Below are 653 nucleotides of genomic sequence, written 5' to 3'. Positions count from 1 at the left end.
CATCCGTCCGCATTACAATATGATTACACCGATATGCAATGTAAGTATATTTATATAACAAATACCTGAAACTTTATGTTTTATGCTTCTACGTATAAGCCGTATTCAAAAATATTGACTACTCGATGCGATAAATTGAAATGCGCAAAAATTGAATATTGAACGTATTTGGATTGATATAATTATATTAGCTAGCTGATAGCTCACATATTAGTATATTATTATAAATTTGACGTCAGACGTCTCATCTGCAGTTTCTCGCAGATAGAAACTTTTATTACTTATTAGTTATTACAAAAGCATATTGTAACAGAATTAACGATTTTTCATTTTATGTATAGCTGTTCCTTACATATATCACAGAGAGTAACTTTTTTATGGCTGGAAAATGGTATAAAAATAAAAATAATTAGCTACGCGGCATTTTAATCGGTTCATTACGATGCCAATTGTGTAAAAATAACTTGATATCATATTAATAGAACACGATGGAAAAATGTCTCACGTGTTAAGTACGTCGCTGACTGATATAATATTTAATGTCTTCCAGTTGCAGCAGTTGTGGTCATGTGGTTGATGATATAATAAATTATATCATGTGCTACAATATGTTAGGAACAAATTCGTGACTATTTAAAAAAAAAAAAAAAATG

Source organism: Acyrthosiphon pisum, chromosome A1, assembly GCF_005508785.2.
Source record: "Acyrthosiphon pisum isolate AL4f chromosome A1, pea_aphid_22Mar2018_4r6ur, whole genome shotgun sequence".
NCBI classification, from domain to species: Eukaryota; Metazoa; Arthropoda; class Insecta; order Hemiptera; family Aphididae; genus Acyrthosiphon; species Acyrthosiphon pisum.
This window is presented reverse-complemented; position numbering follows the sequence as displayed.